Below are 25,103 nucleotides of genomic sequence, written 5' to 3'. Positions count from 1 at the left end.
GACTTGTGATTCTATCATAATTCTTAGAATTAGTTCATAATAGCTAATAACAGCAAATATAGAGATAAGAGCTGTGTGCTAGGCATTAGTTTAAGCATTTGACTTAAATTAATTACCGTAATCCCCATGACAACCTGTGAAGTCGCTGCTATTTTCTCCATTATACAGAGAAGGGAATTGAGGCCAGAGAGATTGAGTAACTTGTCCAAGGGCACACAGCCAGTAAATGGCAGGATCAGGATATGAAAGAAACCCAAGCCATCAGGCTACAGTGCTCCTTCTCTCAATTGTGATGTTATAAATGTGAGTCTCCATCTACCTTTCCCTACTGTTGTAACGGCTGCTGAGAGTCTCTGTAAAAAACAGTATAAGGCCTGTATCACTAACCCGGAAGGACACAGGGACACAAACCTGAGCTGCATGAGGCCAGGGGAACAAATATAAAATCATGTGGACCCACAGGATTATTGCAGCTGTGGATCTAATGCAGTCAGAGCTGGAGACTCCACAGTGAAAGGCAGGTGTCCGGGGAGTCAGGTTTGAAAAACAAGATATTCCTGGAGCTGGATAAATTGGGGTTAGCAGGGAATGTCTAACCAGTGTTCTCCTCTCCCATCTTGGAAGTGCACAGAGACCAATAAGGAAGAGAAAGAAAACTCAGCAATTTTAAATCCACAGGACTTAACATTAAATGTGATGGAGTCTCGTTTTACACCAGAAGACATGGGGTCTCAAGTGGGGATGGTGACTTGCTGGGAGTCCCGTAGGCAGATGTTAAAAGCATCCAGAAGAAATGGGAGCAGCCTGGGGTCGCTGTGGGGGAGGGTGTGCTGTGGGTGCAGGGGGAAGGGAAGACAGGAGAAAGGATGTGTGTACAATGCCCACGGGAAGCTCAGTGACAGCAGACGCTCAGCAATGGTCACTGCCATCTTTGTGCTCGTTATTGTTTTGATAAACCTTGTTAGAATGCAGAGAATTGTCTTCGAGGGAGAGAGATGGGAGATCAGTTGAGAAATTCTTCCCTAATCCATGGCAGCGATGGTGAGAGTGTGGGTGAGGTCGGGGGCCCTGGTGGGGTAGAGGAGGGGGCATATTCAGTAAACACCTCAGAGATAAAGCAGATGGGCTGGGGGCACTACTGAGACCCGAGGATGTGAGGAAACAGGGCCCTCCTCCTGGGTAGACTACCAGGGCTGGGATGGGAATTAGAAGGAGGCACAGGCCAGGGAGAGGGCGGAAAAGACAAACCCTCAGCCTGCTTGTCCGTCTGGCCTTCTTCACCACAGATTTTGGATTCTGTTCAGCACAGAGGAGACCTTTTCTCCCTCCTGCTGAGCACATCTGGTTTTCAGGACGAAAGGATCTGATGGGTCAGGTTTAAATGGTTTGAATGACCGGCTAAAGAAGAGATGGGATGGGAAGCAGTCAGGTCAACACGGTGACCTCCCCGGGGCTGTAAGCGATCCTCCCAGTAATAAACATGGAGTCTTGGCCAGCAGAGGCCCACGATGGTCATTGTTTTCCTGACTAGAATTTTATATGCTCACAGGCTAGAAAACTTGGCCAGAAGTTTGAACCATGGGTTTTGTCAAGTCCTATAAGTCTTTAGACTCCTTTTTGATAATTAGCCCAGTGAGAACTGTATGAGGAGATTTCTATGAGCCAGACCACTGCCCTGATCTTTTGCAGAGAGTATAATTGATATCTGGGCAACCATGGTTAAAAAAAGAAAAGAAAGAAAGAAAGAAAAAAAAAAGCCCTTTACATAGGCACACAGGTTTGGAATTGACAGTTACCAAAATGGGAACAAATTCGAACATCAGCTTCATTGCTTCCACACTGCTGATTTGGTGGTGTTTATGCTTTGAGGACCTCCCAGATCTTGGAATGTTTTCTGTTATTCCAACCTACTTTCAGCAAAATATGGAAAAATCACAGTAAGATGTGAAATATTGACAGAAGCTTCAAATGTTTCCCCTCCCTGGGCATTTGCAGGGACAAAGCAGTAGGGTGGTCAGGCACTGTGTTTCAGACATTAGCCTTAGTGGTAGAGAAGTCACCTCAGTTGCTCCATCTGAAATGCACCTGAATCTCTTCCCAGGGCCCAGCCTGTTCTTGGAAGCACATATCAGCCATATCCACTTGGCAGAGCTTTATTGTCAACACCAGACCACAGCAGTCTCCCCTACACCGAACTTCTCTTGGATTTACTGCATGCTCCTGGCTTACCACTTGTATCCGAATTGCAAAGAGCAGACCAATTAGCTAGCTCCCTCTGGATGATATTGTCTAAAACTGAGTCCTTGCAGACACAAAACATAGAGTTCAAATTTCAGGTTCACCACTTATTAGCTGGGTCCTTGAACTACATCACCACGCAATGCCTCCATTTCCAAATTGGTAAGCTGGGTGTATTAATGCCAATCTCACGGAACAATGGTGAGGATTAAGTGGAATCATGCAGAAGATACCAAGCCATCATGATAAGGGTTGGAAAGAAGTTAACTATATCCTTTTTCAAACTTCTACAGTTGTGGCAAGAGGCAGCACATAGTGTTTCAATTATTTTCCAAGCTGTATTCGTATGGGTAATGACTGAATATTTTCTTTAAATCTACTTATGAATAATTTAAATTTATTTAAAAAAGAAAATTTGTATTACAACTCTAAATGGAAAAAGCAGCATTCTTGTTCTAAAAAGAAGTAGAACTAAATGCAGTAAGACAAAACAATATTATTAAATTCTGACTAGGCTCCAAGCAGTAGATCTGCTCTCTTAGTATTAGACAAAGGAGAATCAGCAAATGTTAAATAGGTTTTGTGGATAGGCTCTTAGAAAACTGAGCACGTTTTCTTGATGTAACGAGGTTAGGAATATAATTGAAAAGGGACAAACTGTTTCATGACAAGACTCATTGTGTTTTAATTGATGTCCTTTTATCGCTTAAATCGTTTTTCAGTCCACTCACTCTGTAGAATAAAAATTTTAGTAGATAGTGTGACGTTTTGGAGGTAGAGACATCAGCCTTCGAAATTTGGCTCTGCTCCCTACTTGCCAATTACACTGAGCAACTTACTCAAAGTCTTTGTACTTTGGTTTCCTCATTAGTCAAATGAAATATTAACACTCAACTTGGAGGATATTTGCATGGATGTCATAAAGCATGTTAAGTACGTAGTAGAGTGCCTTGAATTCATAACAGAAAAGCATAAGGACGATGACAGGGAAAATTGCCTTGTCAAAGTACAGATAAATAAAATAAAGAGCAGGTGGTTTGTGTGCCCAGCCATCGGATTCGCTAGGACAAAGATGTCCTGTGACTCTCATCCCAGACATCTGGACAAGCTGTCAGCACGGAACTGGGTGGTTTTGAAGCACTCCAGGATTATATAATATTGGATGGCAACCAGGACTGTTGGACCGTCTTTTATTCCTTATATAGATTTCATTTTTCAACCACACAAAGTTAGGAAAACATTTATTTTGGTAAAACATCGAGAAAATACAATAAAGCAGAAAGGAAAAAATAAAATCACTTGTGATTCCACTACCCAGACAAAACTGAATGTGGTATTTTCAAATATCTTCTTTTGGATTGTTCTCTTGAGAATATACGTATATATATTTTAAGGTTGAAAGTTACTCTGCCCTTTATTTTGCTATCTGTTTATTGGACAAATAAAATGTACTCATGCGAATATTTTTGTAATCATTCTACAACATGTTTTTCATGTCTATGAGAGTACATCACATGGATGTAATAACATTTACTTAGTTATATCTAATATTAGTCATCTAAGTTTCTATGATTTGCCATTTTACTATTTTAAAATATCACAGTTCACTTCTTTTTATATGAATCATGACCCATAAACAAGACCATTTCTTTCGGATAAATTGCAAGAGGTAGACACTCTAGTCAGAGAATGTGTGTAGTAAGGGTCTTTGAGACTGCCACGTTAGTCTCACGAAATTTAATATCAATTTACAGTAAAAGTATAAAGAACACACACATCTTAGCTCCCCTGCCCAAAGTAGGTGGGAGTGCATAAAAATTCTTTTTGGCCAATTTAGTTGAAAATGTTATTTTAGTTTATATGTTTCCTGTATACTTGCTGATGGCTTCTGTTTTTTTTTTCCCCTTTTATGAATTTTGTGTTCAGATCTATACTTATTTTTCCCCATTGGAGTATTTATCTTATTCTTACTGATTTGCAAGAAAATATTTACATATTAGGATTAGTAATTTGTACATCATACATATTGGCACTGATTTTGCTGATAACCTGTTGGTTTCTTATTTTTACATATACCATGTGTGATAGCTAGAACATTGAAAAAATGATCATTGTACTCATATCTGTTAATGATTTCTTTCATGATCTGTCTTTGGTATCAAACTCAATGTTTTACTCTACAGTCAGTTGTATAAATTTTTGCATTTATTTTCTTTCAGTGCTTTACCAGTTTTGAACAATTATACAAATATATAATATAATTTTATTGTAAAAATTTGAATATTTATGATCAGAATCACTGAAACATGCTCTCATTCCCTCGGTTATCTCATTCAGTCTCATGGCTTAAAATGTGACCCGATGACTTCCAAATTCTTATGTCCATTCCTGACCTGTTTCTCAGATTCCAGGGTCATACATCCATCTGATTATTTGATATCTATCTGGACATCTAACAAGCATCTCAAATGTAACCACACCCAAAACTAGGCCCTGCCATCTCTGCTACCACCCACCTCTCCTATCAGCCTCCCCATTTCAGGTAAAGGCAAATCCACCTTGCACACTGCTCATAATGAAGCCCTCAGAGCCTTAGTGATGCTCTTGTCTGTATAGTCCTTGTTGAACTAATCAACAAATCTTTCTGCTCTTCCTTCAAAATATATCCAGAAGCCAACTGCTTTATGCTACCTGCCCTGCCACCATGCTGGTCCCAAACACCATCATCTCCATCCTGGTTTGTAGGAGTCCCCTCTGTGGTTTCCCTTCCTGCTATTCTTGGCTTAGTAACCACAGAGTCATCTTGTTAAGAAAACTAAGTTAGGTCATGTCATGCCCTTTAAACCTTCCAACAGCTTGCTCTGTCATTTAGAGGAAACACCACAGTCCTCAAATGCCCTATAAGGCCCTGCAAGGTATGCCTTATCTTGCTGACCTTATTCTCTGCTACACTTTCTCCAAGGAACAGCACCCAAGCCAGGGCACTGAACAAGCCAGGCCCACTCCCTCCTCAGGACTTGTGCTCACTGTTCCACTGCCTGGGAATATTCCCCATATCCACATGGCACTTTCCCTTGCCTCTGTCACATCTTTTCTCAAAGGTCACATGCTCAGCAAAGTCTTCCTTCTTTGTCCCTTCTTCTGCTTTATTTTCCTCTGCAGCATTTTCTACCATGTGACCTATATTTTACTCATGTATTTTGTTTATGGCCTTGCTCGTCACCACTAGAAGGTATGCTCCATGAGGGCAGAGTTAAGGTGGATGTTCGCGGCTGTATCCTCAGCACCAGGGACAGTGCCTGGCATGAGGCAAGTCCTCCGCTGTTTCTTAAATGAACCAATTAACTTATATCAACTTTCCTTTTATCTTCACTCTCAAACCCATCCCCTTCTCCAAACACTAGAGGTAACTAATAAAAAATGAAGAAAGCACACTGCAGAACATTATAGACAAGGAATCCTTAATGTAAAATAGACAAATAAATAAGCAAATGTCAAAAATTTATGGAGGAACACACACCAAACTAAGATTTTGTTCTTCCATCTGGAACTTATTTCTCTATGAAGGAGGGGAAGATGTAATTTTTTTCCCAAGTGACTAACCAATTGTGCTATTATTATTACAAACTATCCACTAATATCCTAACATATCCTCACTGATACGTTATGCCACTTTTAACATATATTACATCTGTCTCAACTGGAGCCAGTTTCCTGGACTATCTAAAGTTGTTATGCACAATTTTAAAATCATAGCATTATAGCAAACTTGCATATCAATTAGAGTTAGGCATCTCTTACTATTCTTCTTAAAAATATCTCTGGCTATTTTCATGATTTTATTCTCTCAGCTATCTTTTGGCTATTTTTTAAGTTGTTAGGCTAAAGAATGAGAATTTTCATTGGAATTTCATTAAATGTACAGAATAGTTTGTGGAGAATTGACATATTTATATCTTTTAAGTCTTTCCATCTTAGAACATTGCATGTCTTTTCAATAATTCATATCTTTTATGGATCAGAATGTAGTCATTGTGTCCTCATTTGGTTTAGTAAATTTCCTCTTCAATTTTTTAAAGTTATTATGCACAGATAGAACAGCTGTTCATTTTTGTGTATTTTTATTGTGAGCCAAAGTACTGAGTCCTGTTACTAGAGTTTTTTCATTGTTGTGTCTCTTTGGTTTTCTGGATAGATAATCATTGTCTTGAAATAATGATGATTTTGTCACCCCCTTGATTAACCTGGATTCCCTAACATTCAGAGCTTAAGATATGGTGGCTTATATATGAGTGATTTGGTAGGAACAGCTCTTTCACACTGGGAAGAAAAGCAGAGAGAGATAACCAAAAGATGTGTTATTGGGTGGGTCACAGCTAGGGGTTATTAATTGTTTGATCCCACAGGACTGATTGAGGATCATATGTGATGCATTTCCATATTACCCACAATATGGAGAGAGAAGGAGAAGAATTTATCCACCTCTCTCTCTGCAGTTTGCTCAAGTTTCACCCTGAGAAGTGTTAACTTTGCCTCACTTCTGGGTTTTGCCTATGTGGATTCTGTGCTTAGCCCCAGCACATTTCATGCCTCAGGATCAAGAGGGAAACTTCAGAGAAGGAGGGGTGTGTGGTGCAGATTTGACATGAGGCTCTGTCAGATTGCACTGGCAATAAGTCAGTCTGAGATTACCCAGAACAGTGCTTACTGGAATAAGAGATAAACAAGGTCAAGGGGATTTGAAGTAGTATATCAGAGATGTCTGATATGGTCCCCCCCTTGTAAATAAGATCCACTACTGCCTGCCTTATATCTGCCTCCCATATTCTGCAATATGGAGGCCAGTAATGCCTTCATTTCATCCCCAAGACAGAGGAAATGCAAATCCATTCTTTTATGGAGTCTCCTTCAGAAAGGTAGCCAGCCACAATCTCTGAGGCTTTGAAAGAGAGTTAATGAAACAAGGTTTAGTCCCTACTGCTAAAGCAGCACTGAGTATCTCTTGCTTTCTGCCCAGGGGATTCTCAGACCTGCCTTTTGGGATACTTGCAGATAAAAGGGCACCAGCCATTCTGATGCAAAGAACAAACAAGGAAGTGTTGGGGGACTAAAGCAGTAAGGTGACCCTTGACAAATGGGGGAGGAGAACTGGCAGGTAAATATTCCTCTTTCATTCTTCAGTGGACAGTTTGGAGATTCATCCTAAATTATTCTTCAGAGGATCTCTAGCAAGATCAAGCCATAGTTGCCCCCATTAGGGACCAACTTGTTAACATACCATTGGATTGTTTTTTTCCCCTCCTTTTCTGCTCCATTATTCCCATTGACCCTACTCTGATTTTTTGATATTTCTTCTGCCAGTAAACTACATATAAGCAATCCCTGTCTCAAGCCCTGCTTTTTGGGAAAATCGAGGCTACCTGCTATCCAGGTGTGTCACCTCTGACCTCTGACCCAATATCCCTTGAATGTTCTAGGTATTCTCCTTTCTCAATACCCTCTATCCAGAAAAAATGGCACATGTTTATGAACAAATCACCAGACTATTTGTCATATATATATATATATGGTGGTCTATATATATATATTTGTGATTTGTAGAGGATCTCTTCTGTCAATAGGGGCTGGTTCTGTGAACTATCTTAGATCTGGAAATGAGGTCGGGGACCATAATTTCCCACAGCAGCAAATGAAATCAGATTTTCGCTTTCCAGCCTCTTTTTTTTTTTTTTTTTTTAATTATACAATTTGAGCATCATCCTGGTCTGTTGTTTGCCTATTTCACCCTTAGGAATTTCAAGATGTATTATCTATTGCTCCGGATCTTTGTAAGCCAGAGCATCCTACTGGCAACTCTAGGCTTGCTGTCCATTTTGGTAATTATGGTCACTTCATCTCTGATGGTTAAATACAGTTTCCTGGCCTCTACCATTCCAGAAGCACCTCCCCTGTCTACTCTGGCCTATAGTAGGTAGTCGCCACTGAGCTTCTAAAAAAATGCCAATAGCTTTTGTATAGTGTAGATTGTCTTAGTAAGGGGAATGTCCTTGGGGCCCTCCTTGGGAACACAGATAGTAGAAATTCTGTTCTCACCTAATAAATCCATTTTAATATTCTCAACTCCCTTACTGCCTGATCATTTTCCTTATGGTATGCTAAAGCAATTCTTGCATCTCCATCTCATTATTGTCCTTTGTCAGGTTCAAGCCAGTGAACTGGGAGCAACTCCATATATTCTTGCAAGAATGTTGAGTCTTGAGTCAATAAATTCTCACCTATCCGGTTTTATAGTCTACTTTCTCAGATCCCAAACCTCAAGGTCCTCCTCTATGCATGCTCCCTGGTTCCTGTGAATGTTAGTAGCAAGAAGCTATTTCCTGGAGCAAAGACTGTAATTCCCTGCTTGGACTGTGCAAGCGACTTGATCTCTTATCAGTCTGGAGGCGATGAGGAGTGGCAGGGAGGTTCTTAAGACAAGCATCATACGGAAATACATTTGCCTCAGGTGATGTCTTAGCTTAGGTTCTTTCAGAAGTAGATTCTGCACTGGGTGTGGTGCAAAAACAATGAATACTGTTACGCTGAAAAGAAATTAAAAAAAAAAGTAGCTTCTGTGCCAAGGATGCTGGCACAAATGATTAATTAATAAAGTATCCCTGAAGATACCAGTAAAGGAACAGAAGAACCAGGATAAGGAAGGAGGGGAAGCCAAGCAAATGTATAGTTTCAGATGAAGTCCCAGACTCATTTGTTCCCAAATGTTCTTAGCAGTTTTAGCTGTAGTAATCAAAATCTGCAGTCTAACAATCAAAATACACATCAATAGGCGAATAGATAAACACATGTGATATAGTCCCATAATGGGAAATCACTCAGCAGTAAAAGGGAACAAATCACTGGAACACAACAGCAAGGTTGAATCTCAAAAACTTGCTAAAAAAAAAAAAAGAAACCAGAAATACAAGAGGTACATACCATATTAATGCACTTTATGAAATTCCACAATAGGGAAATGTCATCTATAATGACTGAGAGCAGATGGTATTAGTGATGCTGGTAGTAGTGATAATCTAACTTCAAGGATACTTTGGGGGTGATTATGGTGGTCTATACATGGATTATATACCTTTATTATAAATTACTGAGCTGTACATTTAAAATGAGTGCATTTAATGGCATGTAATTTAATTTGTTCTTCTAGCTTCTTAAATAGAACCTTACATCATTTTGAGACCCCTATTTTATAGTGTATTTAGTGCTATAAATTTCCTCTAAGAACTGCTTTATCTGTATTCAAATTTTGATGTGTTGTGTCTTTATTTTCATTCAGTTCAACATAGTTTCTAATTTGACTTTGAATCTCTTCATTCATTCATGGATTATTTAGAAGTGGGTTATTTAATTTCTACATATTTGGAGATTCTTCAATATCTTCTTGACATTTGTCTCTAGTTTAAATTCCTGTGGTCAGATAACATATGTTTGATTAAATTTATTAAGACTTGATATGTAGCCCAGGATATGATCAATCTTGTTGCAGAACTTGCGTTCTGCTGTTGGGGTGGAGTGTCCAATAAATTTCACTGAGGTCAAGTGGGTTGAGAGTGTTGTTCAAGTCTTTCATAGGCTTGGTGACTTTCTTTCTTTTTTTAAATTCTTATTCCCTGGTGATTTTCTATCTATGTGTTCTATCACGCTGAGAGCAGAGTTTTGAAACTCTCAACTGCACTTGTGGATTCTTATGTTCCTACTTTCAATTCTGTTTTTGCTTCATATATTTCAAAGCTCTGTTGTTATATGCATGCATTTTTGGGGGGGGCGCTGATATTTCTTCTTGATGCATTCTTGTCTAACTTACTACAGTTCACCTTCAGATTATTATTATGCCATTTTATGTGCTCTGTAAGAAACTTAGAGCAGCATACTTCAATTTCCCCTTCCTCTACTTTGGGCTAGAATGGTCATACATTTTACTTTACCTATGCTCTAAATAACACTATTTAATGCTTTTTTAAAAATTTTATAAAGTTAATTGTTTATAAGACATTAACAAACAGGAAAAAACGGTCTTATATATTTATGATTTCTGGGGCTCATTTTTTAAAATTTAGGTCTGAATCTCTATCTAGTAACATTTTCCTTCTGCCTCAAGAATATCTTTTTAACATATCTTACAGTGCAGATCTGCTGGAAATGAATTTCACACTGCTTTGTTAGTTTGAAACATTCCGGCAATATCTTTCATTTTAAAGGTTATTTTCTTTGTTCTCTCTTGATGCTCTGGTCATTTATTTTTCCTCTTCATTTTGGGCATTTTTAAAAAAAGCTTTATTTAGTTAAGAAAGAGAGAGTTTGTGAGCAGAGGAAGAGGGTGAAGGAAGAGGGAGAAAGAGAATCTCAAGCAGACTCCCCACTGAGTGCAGAACCCAATGTGGGGCTTGATCCCAGGACCCTGAAATTGTGACCTGAGCCTAAATTAAAAGTCTGCTGCTCAATGGACGGAACCACCCAGGTGTCCCAAATTTTAGGCAATTGTAATTGTTATATCTTCACATTAATTCTTCTTTAGGATATAATCTATTTTTTAAAAATTAGGTATATGATTTTATTTCTAGAAATTCCATTTGAGTCTTATTCTTATATCTTGTATTTTTTCTTATCATCCTGTTTATGGGTTTGCTGTCTTCTTGACAATATGGAACATGTTTAATATTATTGTCTGCTGGTTTCATGATCTCTGTCATGTAAGGGTCTGTCTCTATTGATTAATTGCCCCCTGATTATGGTTTCTACTATTCTGTTAATATGATATTGGATGCCAGACTGTGATTTTACGTTGTTAGGTGCTGAGTTTTGTTACATTTCTTGCTGTAGTGTTGGATTTTTTCTTGCATGCAGTTATTTGGAACAACTGAATCCTTTCAGTGTTTGCTTTTAAGCTTTGTTAAAACATGTCCAGAGTAGCTTTATGTGTAGGGCTAGTTCAGCCCCACTGCTGTGGTGATACCCTTCTGAGAACTTTTTTTTTTTATTTTACTTATTTATTTGACAGAGATCACAAGTAGGCAGAGAAGCAGGCAGAGAGAGAGGAGGAAGCAAGCTCCCTGCTGAGCAGAGAGCCCAACATGGGGCTCAATCCCAGGACCCTGGGATCATGACATGAGCTGAAGGCAGAGGCTTTAACCCACTGAGCCACCCAGGCACCCCACCCTTCTGAGAACTTGATCTGGTACCCCAATTATTATAATGCCTTTCCATTTCTGTTTGGTTGGCCCATACACTATGTCGGTCCTCTGTATGATTCTTTCCTGACTCTGGGTAATTTCCTTTTGTGCATGCGTACAATGGTACTCAGCCAAGAATTCAAAGGACCTCTCTGCAGCTCTCTGAAGCTGTCTCTGGGTGTACCTTTCTTCACCCTGGTGCTGTGTCCCTCAAATTATAGCTACCTTGTGTGCCATTTTCTGACCTATTTGAGCTTTCCCCACTTGCACTTCAACTCTAGGTGGTAAGCTGCACATTCACAGGTTTGTTTCCCTTCTCTCTGTCCTGTGCGCTCTACCATCCAGTGCGTGAATACCAATTTTTCACACTTATTCTCTCCTAGATCTCAGGTCATCAAAGAGAGGAGAATAACTAGGTGCCTTGTTATTCCATTACATTCTGGGAAAGGAGGCCACTTGCACAGAAGTTATACTTCCCAAAGTTTATGTTTAAAAAAAGGAAAACAATCATGCTGTAAATTGTTCTGATTTTGAGTGTAGTACAGATACTTTTTGAGAATTCTTATTAACTTAAATTACATTTTAAATCTCTACTTTTGACCCTAACTGAGGTGTGTTTAAAAAATACTGTAAGTAAACATTAGTGGTTTATTATATTTTTATTTGACTAATTGTCAAGGGGAGAAAAGAGTTGGTGGTAAATTGAGGAGTTCAGTTTTGGATTCAGTTTTTGAAGTTTTCTGTTCAGTGTCAGGAGGACATGTTCAGAAATCCGATCTATGACATTGGGCACTCGAGAGTTCTGAACTGCAGATTTACTTTACTTATTCATTATCTATCTATCTATCTATTTATTTATTTGAGAGAGGAGATGGGGCAGAGGAAAGGGAGAGAATCTTTTTTTTTTTTTTTAAGATTATTTAAATCTTAAATCCAGCAGGGAGAGCAGCAGGCAGAGGGAGAAGCAGGCTCCTGGCTGAGCAGGGACCTCGAATTGGAACTCAATCCCAGGACCCCAGGATCATGACTTGAGCCAAAGGCAGACATGTAACTGACTGAGCCACCCAGGTGTCCCAAGATAGAGAATTTTAAGCAGGTTCCATGCCCAGTGTCAGCCTATTGTGGGGCTTGATCTCACAACCCTGAGATCATGACCTGAGCCGAAATGAAGAGTCAGATGCTTAATAGACTGAGCCACCCAGGCACCCCTGAGCTGCAGATTTAAAAATTATCTAAGGAGAGTTGAAGGCTGAAACAGTGACTATGAATGGCTTGTAAAGAAGAATGAGGGGAGAAAAGGGGCAGGGTGGTGTCCAGTCCAAAGACACAGACTCACAGATAGGCAGAGGAGAAAGAACTTACAAAGAAACACAACCTCGACAGGTGATACTGTAACTGAATTCAATGCTGGTTTTCCTGGAGAAGTTAACATTTGGGTGAATAAAGAGTTCTAGTGTAAACTCATTCAATATTACTAGGACCCTGTGAGGTAGAATGTTCCAGAACTGTCCACCACCATTCTTTCCCCCCTCCTTGTCTTCCTCAAGCAGCCCATAGGGACTGAGGATGAGGTGCTTGAGCTGAGTGGGGTATTGCCTAGGATCATGTCGGAGGGTCTTTCTGAATCAATTGACTATGAAAAATTTATAAAACACAGATCTTACAATAACATAGCAGCAAAAACTCGTCAGAAGATTTTGTGAGGTACTCTGCCACACACACTGTTAAGGCCAAAATAGCTGTTCAATATATTTTCCATGGCTTTTATAAAGAAATTCTTGGAAAATATTGCAAGCTGGCTTGGGTTCCTCACTTATGTAACTCATATTTCTATGTCATTTCTCTCCATCTGAGGTTGAATAACTCTGAGGTTACAATTGTATTGCTCTTATGTGGTAAGACGGTTTAGCTTTTGAAATTATGCTTCTACTCAGGGCTTTGGCAGCTAGTGGATTCTACTCTTCCTTGAATAATGAATCCACAAAAAGGAATTAGACTGGTCCTTGATTTCATCTCAACTCTTCCCAAAAAATGTCATCTTAATGAAGGTGTCAACCCCCAAACAAAGCAGAATTCTGTCTTCTTTGGAACTCTGTAATTGAAAGATTTAGGACTTTATGGCAGAGTCAGTTCTTTCTTTAAAAGTATTCTTTATTGGCGGTAGAAGGAGATAGTCATTTAGGAAACAGAAAAGATCGTGAGTTAGATTTGTTGATTTGCCAAGGTGTTTAAAAATATGGTTTTCATTCCTTACCACCCAGAGAACTACGACATATAATTGGACGCATATTATTCTCATTTTCTACATAAGAAAATGCCCCCAGGGAGTTAATAACTTGCTCAAGGTCATCAAGCTAGTATACTGTGATTTGTCTGGTCTGCTTCTTAAGCCTTTTCTCTCTATACATATCACGCTGCCTCCATAGTGTAGGGAGATGAATTCTCCTGTGCTCTTCCTGAGAAATAAGAGTTCACTTCATTCTGGCACATTTAGAAATGAGAATGTAGTACAGAAAAGAACTTTTACCACCACTAAGTTACCAGGATGATGCATTGTTTTTACTACTGAAGTACTAAATGCATAGAACACAGTAACACAGTTCACTATATGAGCAAGAAACATGTACTTGGGAAATGGCACAGGATTTGATCTCAGAGCACCTGGGTTCCAATTCTGGATCTGCCACTCACTAGCTCTGTGTCTTTGAACAAGGTGCTTTACTGTCCCAAGCCTTGGTTTCCTCATTGGAAGAACGGGGCAATGATGCCCACCTCACCATGCTTCTAAGGAAATCTCAATGTCCCAGAAGTTTGGAGAGGCACCTCTTGCTTATAATTTCTACAAGTGGAGTCTATCAACAGATCATGAAAGGAGTAACTTAGGGGAAAGCTAGATCATAACCCATTTGAGAGGTCTGAAATTCCATCAATGAGCCAATGGGTCATGGCAAGGAAATGGAGGTGGGAGGTTCAGGCAGATAGGATAGATAAAACTGACAACTAATGAGAGAAAAGATCTACAAAGTGTGAGGCGGGTGAGAGGAGAAGGTCAAGTCTGGCATTAGGTCTGCTCTGAAAGGACGATGGGCCACAACAGTTCCCACATCTGCAGGAAAGGTGTGCTAGCAAGTATATGGCCATCAGGATGGGGCAGAAAAGATTAAGTGATATTTTCAATGTAAGAGTGTGTGGCACTCTTAATTGTTGCTGTTATACATTTGGGTATACCTGGCAAGATAAACACTAAATAGAATTAACGTATGTATGAAAGTACTTTGTAAATGACAAGCATCATATATTTTTAAAAAGATTTTATTTATTTATTTGACAGACAGAGATGACAAGTGGGCAGAGAGCCAGGCAGAGAGAGAGGAGGAAGCAGGTTCCCTGCTGAGCAGAGACCCCTCCCCCTCCCCCACACCGATGCGGGGATCCATCCCAGGACCCTGGGATCATGACCTGAGCCGAAGGCAGAGGCTTTAACCCACTGAGCGACCCAGGCGCCCAGCATCATATATTTAAATGACTATTCTCCCTCTTTTATAAATGAAGATAAATAGTTATCCATGTTTCTGGAGTTCATAAATGGCCAATGTAGGACCCCGGCCTCTTTGAAATCCATTATTCTTTGTCATACACTTCTGTTCTTTGGTAAAGCCTATTTGAGTATATATGTGTGATCTCACCGAGGAAACAAATATTAAAGGAGTGCCCAGCAGGCACTGAATGAGACACTGGGAAACAATGACATAAGGTGTCATGCTTTGGGCTGTCAAGAACCTCACAGGTGGTCACAGGAGACACACACATAAGAAAGAAGAAAAATGAACAAGACACATCCCATACGTTGAATACTCTGGGAGCACAGAGAAGGGAGGATTTGGGAGTTTGTATTTTATGCAATTCACTGTGTTATCTATTGATCCCCATTATGTTCTGAGCCCTGGGCTGAGTTAAGAAAACAGATAAATAAGACAGAATCCAGGGCCTCAAGCTTGTCCCAAAAAAGGTGGCAGCATTGCAGAAATTTGTTTGCTCATATTTACATAGATAACTAGATAACTAGTCCTTCCGTATGGAGACCTCTTAATCCCATTTTTCTGTTGGGTCATTTTATACAGAAAGTGGGAGCTCTAATCTTTCTTTTCTTGTATGTGTTTCACCGTGTCCTCTTTCCCCCTGCTTGTGCCTAGAGACCCAAGGATCAGGCGAGGTCTTTTCATTTAACTAAGTAGCGATGAATAAAGGTGATATAGTGAAGAAATAGCTAAACTGAAATGTGGGCAAGAAAATGATACTTCAAAAGTGATTTTCATCTAATATGAGATTTGAACTTTGGCCAGTTTTCACACCTCAGCACCTTGACCGTATTGTATTTCTAGAAGGTAGAGAATATTAAACATTGTTAATGATTGATTGCATCTCAGCTTTCAAGTGTTACATCAAACCTTTAAACCTTTAAAAGGGGGAATTTTATTCTCTTCACACACATCGACAGAACTTTTTGGTTATTAAAAACTAATGCTGTGGATTTACTACGTTTAATCCAAATTTGATCCGAGAGTGAAATTCCTTTTTGGCAGCATCATCAATAATTTACTGCATCATGAGATTTCCTTTTGGGGGCACAAAATATTGGCTAGGAGAGTTCTGGCTGACACGTTATAAAATAAAGCTGGCAAATGGACTGTATGGGGCTTTGCCAATGCTATACCCATCAGAAGAGTCCCAAGCGAGTGAGTATAGCTCTCCTTTAAGCTGCCCTCTGAGAGCTGGTGTGCACCACCAAACACCCGGAATGGCCTAGACCTCTGGAAATCTACACCTGGAATGGATATTAGTAGTCCTCTAGCCTACCCACTCTCCTAAATCAAGAATTACTTTATTTGAAAACCACCTAATACAGGTTCACCCAAGTTCAACTGAACTTAAAGGTCACACCATCATTGGTTAGCTCTGAATGCTAAATAGCTGATAGACACTCCTCTCAGATGCTTCTCCCCATTGGCTCTAGTTCTTTCCTCTGAGCCCCAGGAACCTAGCTGCCCCTTTTTAATACAAATCTTGCAGATAAATGAAAAGTTTCCTCTTGGCCCCTCTAAGTCTTCTCAATTTCAGGAAAACATTCCTGAGTCCTTCTGCTAAATCAACTGCTCTCTTCTGAACTTTCTTTTATTTACTGGAATCCTTTATAAGTTGAGAGGTATGAACCAATACCTGGGTGTTCACTTGATTTCAACACACTGCTGACCAGTTGAATGTTCAGTGATAGTGAATGTGATGCATCTATGGGCTACCTCCGACCACTTCTTTACTAGTGGCCGCCTGGCATGCTATGCTGAAGAAGGTTCTGATGTTTGCTCTGTACTCTAATGTTATATCTGGGTTTTGCAATGTCTGTCATGGGTACCTGAGTGGAGAGTGGTGGCTGGTTTGCTGCCACCTTAGACAGAAAGACCCTCTGAATACACATCTTTCCAAGTTTCTGCGTGAAGCTACTGAAAGCGAAGACTAAAAAGCCGTGTCACTTATGTTTCCTTAAGTTCTTTTAAGGGTAAAGTGTTCTATTTATTCTCTGAAAATGTCCTCACTGTACTTAGTTCCTTGTGTCCCTGATATTTAAATAGGGGTGGCCCACAGAGACCAAACTATGAAATATTCTGGAATGAAGGAATATCGTATCTTTGTCCTAAGATGGCTTGTTCAGATATTCTTCTGAAATCACTGAGCGTCTTCTGAAGATGATCAGGATGGTAATGGTGATAAAAATAAGTAGGCTTTATTGTGTTTTATAGTTTTTACATCACTTTAAGCTCTGTTCTTCCTTTTGATCCTTAGGACACCCTTGGTATTATTATTCCTATTTTAAGCTGCGATGACAATTTTGGAATTTTAAGTAACATGACCCAGAACATTTGATGAGTATGTCATCTTGAATCCTGTTTTGTTAGTTTTGTTTGTTTGTTTACTACAAAACCTGAAACTTTTCCCATGTAGAATGGGCTTTGGGGACATTTGTTCATATTTATCTTTGCCAGTTCCATTGCCCTGCTGGCTTATCAGTAGTCACTTTTCTCTTCCTATGGCTGTAGCCCATGACTCTCTCTGTAGCCCAGTAATTGTTTTCTCCCCTGTCCTTCCAGGACCTAGAGTGGGTGATGGCCTTTAGCTCTGGATGGGCAGGGAGAGAGGGTACGCTAGCAGAAGCTACAGCTAATTACTACTCCAGTTAAGGGAACTCCAGCCCACATTGGTTCCCTTAACCCTGACCTTAACTGTAAATAGGCCTTTCATTAAACTCTCTTCAATTACCCCTTTGAGTGTGCTTTCCATTTTCCTGCCAAGGCCCCAACTGACACCATTGACCCAGAGCAGACAGGTCCCTGCCTCCCTTCTCTGATTTACAAGGCAAACTTAGGTTGAATGACATTTAGATCGGATATTAAAGAGAGGCTGCCCCATTCTTTGGTGGGAGCAATTACCAAGACACAACCCAATTCATTTTGTTGGGAACAGTTGCATAGGAAGGATAACTTCCCAAATTCAAGTCCATATAGAACCTCGGGGAGTTCTCTGACTTTGGGATTATTGGGACGAATGCATTCTCTTGATACTCAGCCAAATTTGATTTATTAATCTATTTTATTTGTGTTGAAATGGAGCCTCTATTTCTTGGTAACATAAGTTTCAAAGACAGACTCCACCATCTGGGTATATGTATGTATATGAGTGTGCGTGTCTGATGTTTGCATCTGTGTATCACCCCCCCCAACCACACACACACACAAAGCTCGTGGTGTGAATATGGCAAAGTTTATTCTTGAAACTATCTATTTAAACTGAATGAATCCTAAAAGCATAAGTGGTAGCCCATCAATTTCCTAGCAATGTTCTTTTATAACCACTGGATTTTACATAGAATTTAATTTCCTAACTTTTTGAGGTGTTCCTAAATTTCCTCCCATCTGAGCCTTCTAAGCATACAGGCCATGATGGCTGGAATGCTCTTTTATGCTTTCTATTTTTTTTAGTACAAACATAGTGGCTTTTCTCTATAAGTTATTAACATAGTGCAATACAATGATATCACTCAGACATATGTGTAGGAAACATATATCACTCAAGGATTTTTAAAGACCTTTTAACAGGGAATTCAGGGCTTTCTAAAGTATTAAAAAGGCTGGAAGTGTGGACAGTAGCTGTATATCTAGGAATGCCCCAGAGCATCACAAGAATCACACCTCTTCCCCCACACCCCAGAGCTGCTATTACTGTCCAATCAAAGAGTGAGGAATTTGAGGCTAGCTACTGAAACAACTGAGTTCAAGAGCATGTCTCAGTGGCTGCAGTCCAAGGAAGCTCCCATTGCTGTCACCACCTTGACCTCCAGAAATGTGGCAGTTGAGCAAAAGGACTCTGAGTCTGCTCAATGCTTTAATGATCTTGATGGTCAAGCCTAGAGACAAGTTGCTGGATTGATACCAGAGGAGAAAGTGCCCACGTCTCAGCCCTGGTGATGACCTCTGTTTTACTCCCCTCTTAAAATTTCTTGTGAACACATTTGATTTGCAAGCCCTACTTTACGTCTTGAACCTTTGCCACAAGGGAATCTGGAAAGAGTGGTTTTTCATTGAGCTTTCAGCAGCACAGGGGAAGTATGGTGGTTGAAAGGAGGTGGGACCGGATGTCATATGCTGATCAACTCTACCTGTCCCAGCAATAGAGAGAAAACTGAGCTTTGGAGGCAGATGGACCTAGGTTTCCTATTTATTATCTGTGTTTCCTTAGTGAAATTACAGATCTAGTCTTAGCACCCATTTCCTCTTTTCACAAATAGTACAATCGAGTTATATGTAACTCTGAATTATTGGGAAGACCAAATGTGATAGAGTTCTCAAACTGGATTCCTGGTTACCCTGGGTGCCAGAGCAGTCCTAAGGGCATCTCAGGTTATCGTAAATATTCAAAGAAAGCACAGTGCTACTTGTCATCTGTTGGACTCCAAAGTACTAGCCTGAGGTAGGTCACAGTCTCAACGTTTTGCTACATTGACCACGTCCTATCTCTTTGAAAATGCATTCTCAGCAGTTCCTCTGTTGTCAAGCTTGTAATGCCCCAAAACTGATGTCAGCATTGCGGTGTCCAGTAGGATTCTAAGGTTTGGCAAAGGGTACAATGCCCAGTAGGCACACAAACCCCATGAGTCAGTATTATGGGACAACAAACTCATTTGTTGAAGCCCCAACCTCTTGTACCTCACAATGTGACTGTGTTTGGAAATAACATCTTTAACGAAGTGATTAAGTTTAAAAAGAGGTCAACAGAATAGATCCTGACCCAATATGACCAGTGTCCTTATAGGAGGAGAAAACTGGGGCACAGAGAGGGACAGGAGGGATGCAGGTGCACAGAGGGAAGGCCATAGAAGGGGACCCAGCAAGAAGGTAACCATCCATAAGCCGAGGAGGGCGGCCCCTTGGGAGAAACTGCACTTGCAGACATCTTGATCTCAGCCACAAAACTTTCATCTTATCACAACCTAGAAGAGAAAGGATCAACCACAAAATGAGAGATGAAATGAAGAAGCCAGTCGTGAAGGTGGGAGAAGTGAGAGGAGAAGGAGACCCTGAAGAGATCAGTGGAAGCTCGGGCCGTCATCAGAATGCCACTTTGCCTCAGAGGCAGACGACCACTGTCTTAGTGCAGGCTTTGCCATTCAGCAACTGTGGATCCCAAAGCAAGTCATCTCCATCCTTACTGGATGATGCGATGCATTTTTCTGCCTCTCTAGGAGATGAAGCTGCACGTTCCAGCTTGGGGTGCAGCCTCCATGCGTGGCCTCTGCTCCAAATTCCTGCTAGGCATGCCTCAGCTCCTTCCCGCAGAGAAGTCCTCAGTGAAGAGGACAAAACACGTCCCTTCTCCAACCAGAATAATCAGGGGAGACAGGGAAGGGAGCATAGGCCTTTGGCTGTTTCCATGTAACTGTAACAAACTCCCTTTAGTAGTATCTTACCTTCATTAAGCTTCTAAATAGACTGCCCATGCACATGTTGCATGTGGTTATATATGTGTGTGGGGGGGGTGTGGGTGTGCGTTGTGCAAATACATGAAATACATATATCGATCTATCAAAGTGGGACGTTGGTAAAATTCCCAATGCGGGCTCTCAACAGAGAGGCTGGACACACGTGGTTTGGACTGTGCTTCAAAGCATTGTTACCTTTCACTGTTTGTTTACCCTTGCTGGCGCATACCCCATGTACCAGGTACAAGTCCAGATACTTTACCCACAGTAGCTTTTCTAAAAATCACACCGACCTCCAGAGGTTGCCGCTCTTTATCACATTGTCTTCAGATGAGAAAAACGGGTGTGCAGAAAGGTCAGCAACTTCTTCCAAGGCACCCGGCCAGTGAGGGGTGGAGGACCCAGGTTAGGAGTACGAGGACTCTGATGGCAGAACCCTAACATAGTTTACCGCGTCTATGTAGTGAAGCCTCGATCAGCCCCTTCCTTTCCTTCTCCTCCCTCCCACAAGGCCTGATGATTCCCATGCGAAAGGGCCCCACATTTATTCTTGTGCAGAGTCCTGCGGGGGAGGGGGAGGCCCTGTGCCTCAAGCAGGGAGATGAATTAGGAGACCGTTTGCAAAACCCAGGCCACAGACACATTTAGGACCTGGCAGAAGGAATGTACCTGGTTTTCCCCCCAGATAACTGAAAGCCTCAGAACGTCATTCTTCCTTGGAATCTTCCTCTCTCTCTCTTAATATTTCTGCTGGTGCTGCTCATTCCCGGCAGTGATTTCACGGACATTTTGGAATCAGCTGGGAACGTTCTCCTGGGCCCTTCTCAGCTCCGTAGCCTTCTACAGTAACTCCCCGTTTTTCAGCAGATTTTCATTTTCTTCTTTTGCAGCTCCTCTCCCTCACCAGTTATTACTTGACCTTTCATCTTCTGAAGCCTGACTAGCATACAGGCAGCTTTCTTGGAATTTTTAGCTGACAGATGTGATCTAAAGTTCCCTGCAGTTGCCTGAAAATAAAGGGATCAGAACACAAAATCTTCCCTGGTCTTTAAAGGAAGGATGATAAAATAAGTGTTGGGGGAGGTGGTAATGAGAAGACCATACCCACTTCTGGTTTCCATCTGCACACACTCACAGTGCCTCTCGAGGAGAACTCCTAGTGGCTGTGGAATTTTGTATCCAAGTATGTTTTTTAATTTGAGACTCCATGTGGGCCAAGTTGCACGTGGCCAGAATTTCTGCAAGAGAGGATCAGAACATTCTGTTTTGCCATGTCATTGTTTGCAAAGGAAGGAGGGTGATTATTTTATGAATTTTTGAAATAGTAGAAAGAGAACTAACTGGCCTTGTCAGAAACCTGAGTTTGGAATTTTATCCCAGGGCTCAGGGGATATGTGGGGTAATCATCCACACATCATGAGGGTTTTCATAAAATAATCAGGACACACAAAGTTCTTTTGGTGTCCTTGCACAGCATTTCGTTGAAACTACCTTCGTCAAGGTTACCCATGATGCTCGTGATGTGAATTCCAGTGGCACCTTGATGCATTCGCCCTCCTCCCCCCCCCCCCCCCCCCCCCCCCGTTACCAGGATTTAACACAGCTGATCCTCTGCCTTTTCTACCCTTCCAGTTTGTCTGTGTCTCGTTCCTGGTCTGATGGAAATGGTGATCTTATTCTTAGACTCAGTTCGCTGACTCTTCTTTCTCTACGCTCCCTTCCAGGTGATCTCACTTGACAGTTCCGGTAGAATGTTCCGCAGACATCTCAGACTTCGCAGGCACGCGCCAGGTATTTGTTGATTACTGACCGTGCGTTTGCTCTCTTATGTTCTCCTGTCCTGCGAGGACTGGAGGCCTGCAAGTGACAACTCCCAGACTCTGAAGCCTCCAATGCAATGAGGAAGGGAAAGCAATGAAAAACACTTGCACTCCTGGCAGCACCTCTGGCCATGGCCACCTTGATGTCTTCCGCTTAGTGGCAGCTGCCATGATCCCAACAGTTTCTGTAAGGATGGTTTACACACCATCAATAGTAGAGGTTGCTGTAGCATTTAGGAGAGTAATGAGGGCCCTTGCGAGGCATCAGAAGCTGGTGGTTCCCTCACAGTTAGTGGGTGAGTGGCTGGTGAGTTCCCACCCGCTGGGGGCAACAGCTTCCCCATCTCTATGCACTATCCCATTCCCTTTTGCTCTCCAGTCCCTTCAGGACCATTAGCACAATCAACTTACCCCATGGTCATGGTAGGCACAGTACCTTGAGCGCACAACAGTTTTAGGGGTCCTGGAGATATTTTAATTATTATCTTTTAATCAGAAAGAAAAAAATGAATGGAGGAAAGAGCCCACAAAAAGCAAAAGCACCTCATTATAATGCAACCATTTTCCAGCAACAAATTCCTCTTTGGGTGAAAAGTTAGTAGTTTCTGCTTTCCTCATGTGGACACTGCTAAGTCAGTTCTCCAGATAGTACTCGTGATTCCTGCCCCTGAAGGCCCTGTTCTCCCCATTCTTCTCACTCTCTCTGGGAAGGGTACTATCATTCACCATAAACTCAGAGACCCAGCCATGATCCTTGAGTCCCCACATCTAAAACATCAGCACATCCTTCTGTCTGTTCAACAGACACATATCTCAACTCTGCCCATTGGTCTCCACTTCCACTGGTACCAGCTAGTCCAATTCACCTGTCAGGGCTTTCTTCTTGGCCTTAAAATGATACAAGACCATGTTAGCATGCCCCCCAAGGCCCTGTGTTGTCTGGACCCTGCCTCCTCCCCTAGTCTGCTTCTCTTCCCTCAGTCCTTGCTTATAGGCTCAGTATAGGAGATGAGTTGCATTAATGGCCCCAGATTTTCATGCCTCCCTGATCCCATGTCCTTTGGTAGCACCTTCCCACACAGACCATGAGCTCCTGTCCTTCACATCTTTATGCAGGTGTTACCTCCAAGGCAATGACCTAAAACTGCCCCACCTCTCCCATACTTCCTATTATACTGTCGGAGATATTGCAGACCTGGTTTCAAGGGTCAGCTCCATTATTCTGGAGCTCTGTGACCTCCTGATCTCTGATATCTATTTTTCTAATATGTAAAAAAGGAATAACTACTACCTTATGGGGCATCATGAGAATTTAGCGGAACAAAAAGACATAATGCTGCTCCATGACAGGTCCTTAGCAATAGTCATGCTCCTTTATGAAAATGTTCACCAGCAATATTTTAGAATTAACTTTCATTTTTGATTTAGGAATCTACCCACTTACCAAGCAGAGTCAGCAAGACAGAAACAACAGCTTCAAGGAATAAAAACATCTTCATTCCTCTACCTTAGCAAGTGTTTTATAATTGCAGTGAGCACCGAGAATCTTGGGAGGCCACTACACCCAAATGTCTTGGTAATAAATATAGGTCTGTGCCTGTGTCTGTAGTATACCAGGGACCCAGGAGACAAATAAGGTTGAATTCCTCACATGAGTGTGTTTTACGAGTGTTTTCCTGAGGATCATAGTAGAGGCATTTATGGCCACAGAAAAAGAGACTTTTCAGGAGTCATTTCATGGGGCGAGAGACACCAAAGTGGTTATAAAAAGTAAGGCACCTCTGCACAGTACATCTTTTGGAAAGCAAGGCTGCTGAGGACTTGGCATCACTGCCCCTCTGCTTCTCCAGGTCATCTTCCCTTCCCTTTGTCCCCAAGGAGCTGTGAGATCCAAAAAAACAGGTGAGGCTGATTGCAACTGCTTCTGCTACCAAAAGATTCTACTCCTTAAAACCAAAAAATATAAAAAGGGATAAAAACTGCCTACACAGGATTTTCTTCCCACCCCCTGGACAGCCCTGTCATTTATAACACACAGGGCTCAGCCCTTGGCTGTCATTAGCACTGAGAAAACTGTTGAACTCTTTCCCTTGTTTTGTATTTCTCAATATTAGAGCTGCCACTCGGATTTATGTGCTCCAACAGAAAGAATGGACAAAGAAGTCCATGCTTCTGAAGGAACAGAAGCATGGACTTCTGTTCTAAAGGAGAAATAAAAGCAAAGAGCAGATTTGGGTTTAAGGAAAGGCCCCCTCCCACATCCCTGGAATGAGTATGGTTCCCTCCAAGGCAGAAATGCCAAGTCCATTCTCTTGCTAACAGTTGAGTTTTCTTTAACATCCCCATGTTTACATAGCATACTTTCTTTTAGCAATTGGTATGAGGGGGATTTCTCTTATATAATAAAATTAGTGGGTTCCAGTATCTGTCACTGTCATTATCTACCTGTCATCCCAAAAATGAGGAGAAAGGGAACATTCAAGAAAGTCAGGGAAGAACACTATTCCTCAAGATTTATTTTCTGGAGCATTAGACGCATAATAAATTGATGAGTGTTCCGAGAAAAAAGATCTTGTGGTCAAGTGAGGTTGGGAAATGCTTCTTTAGTTAAGGCTAAATGAATCTCTTTTCTGTGGAACTTCTTAAAAACCCTTTATTAATTTGTATTGTGAGCCTCCAAGACTAGGATAGGGCATGTAAAAAATTTGGTAAGAACACTATTCATATCTTACGGGAATAAATTAGAAAAACAGAGTAAAAAAAATAAATTTCCCGTTTTCAAGTCAGTCATTG

At 41.2% G+C, this 25,103-nt stretch overlaps 1 long non-coding RNA gene across 1 annotated transcript; it reads left to right on the top strand.

Moving 5' to 3' along the window:
- The first annotated feature begins 7,325 nt into the window (after window positions 1-7,325).
- Window positions 7,326-24,411, top strand: LOC116856391. The gene is made up of 3 exons (XR_004380572.1): window positions 7,326-7,393; window positions 22,215-22,281; window positions 23,739-24,411. It is a non-coding gene; the product is annotated as an uncharacterized LOC116856391 (long non-coding RNA).
- The last annotated feature ends 692 nt before the right edge of the window (window positions 24,412-25,103 follow it).

Source organism: Lontra canadensis, unplaced genomic scaffold (genome assembly GCF_010015895.1).
Source record: "Lontra canadensis isolate GAN:19392208 unplaced genomic scaffold, GSC_riverotter_1.0 scaffold109, whole genome shotgun sequence".
Taxonomy (NCBI): domain Eukaryota; kingdom Metazoa; phylum Chordata; class Mammalia; order Carnivora; family Mustelidae; genus Lontra; species Lontra canadensis.
This window is presented reverse-complemented; position numbering and strand designations above follow the sequence as displayed.